Genomic DNA, 1,324 nt, shown 5'->3' with positions numbered 1-1,324 from the left:
ATTAAAATCTCATTGATTAAAAATAATAAATAGAATTACTAGATATCAGATCACAAATATCAATAGGTCCAGGATAAATGTCCAAGTATGTGTAAAAGAAATAGAAATTTATTCTTCTGTCGCCATTTTAAATCCAGCTCCATACCATGCTCCGCCGCCCCTGCTGCAGCGACAAAGCTGCACCAGCACCCTCACTCCCGCCTAGGACTCTGCCCCATGGGGGACAGGAACTAGTACAACAACCTAGAGGAGTTCGCAGAGGTATCCAAGATCAATGCGAGCACGAATCAGCAGAATGACGGTAAAATGTTTATTGGAGGCTTGAGCTGGGACACAAGCAAGAAAGATCTGACTGAATATTTGTCTCAATTTGGGGAAGTTGTAGACTGCACAATTAAAACAGAGCCAGTCACTGGAAGATCAAGAGGATTTGGATTTGTGCTTTTCAGAGATGCTGCTAGTGTTGATAAGGTTTTGGAACTGAAAGAACACAAACTGGATGGCAAATTGATAGACCCAAAAGGGCCAAAGCTTTGAAAAGGAAGGAGCCCCCACCAAGGTTTTTCTGGGTGGATTAAGCTCAGATACTTCTGAAGAACAAATTAAAGAATACTTTGGAGCCTTTGGAGAGATTGAAAATATTGAACTTCCCATGGATACTAAAACAAATGAAAGAAGAGGATTTTGTTTTATCACATAAACAGACGAAGAGCCAGTAAAGAAATTACTAGAAAGCAGATATCATCAAATTGATTCTGGGAAGTGTGAAATCAAAGTCGTACAACCCAAAGAGGTATATAGGCAGCAACAGCAACAACAAAAAGGAGGAAGAGGTGCTGCAGCTCGTGGTCAAGGTGATGCTATGGGTCGTGGCCAAGGTCAGGGCCAAAACTGGAACCAAGGATTTAGTAACTATTATGATCAAGGATATGGAAATTACAATAGTGCCTATGGTGGTGATCAAAACTCTAGTGGCTAGGGTGGATATGATTATACTGGGAGTAACTATGGGAACTATGGATATGGACAGGGATATGCAGACTACAGTGTCCAACAGAGCACTTATGGCATGGCATCTCGAGGGGGTGGCAATCATCCAAACAATTACCAGGCGTACTAAAGGGCGACATTGAAAAAAACAGGAGATGCTAGGGTATACCCATCTTGCAGGACGACATCGAAGATCAGTCTTCAGTTTATCTAAGATGATTATTTTGTAGAAGACTTTCTATTGTACAAGACAAAACTGTGTCCAACTGTATATGGCCGCCAGTTAGTTTTCTTTGTTTTTACTTTGTCATTTGCTATTTGTGTTATGGCTCAA

The 1,324-nt window shown here is 41.0% G+C and overlaps 1 pseudogene; it reads left to right on the top strand.

The window, feature by feature from the left end:
• Positions 1–201: 201 nt before the first annotated feature.
• LOC119254728 (heterogeneous nuclear ribonucleoprotein D-like) lies at positions 202–1,120 on the top strand (annotated as a pseudogene).
• The last annotated feature ends 204 nt before the right edge of the window (positions 1,121–1,324 follow it).

The sequence above is a fragment of the Talpa occidentalis genome, unplaced genomic scaffold, assembly GCF_014898055.3.
Source record: "Talpa occidentalis isolate TD23 unplaced genomic scaffold, MPIMG_talOcc4v2.1 talOcc4.3, whole genome shotgun sequence".
In the NCBI taxonomy this organism is placed as follows: domain Eukaryota; kingdom Metazoa; phylum Chordata; class Mammalia; order Eulipotyphla; family Talpidae; genus Talpa; species Talpa occidentalis.
Note: the sequence above shows the minus strand (reverse complement) of the source record. Positions and strands in the feature narration are given on the sequence as shown.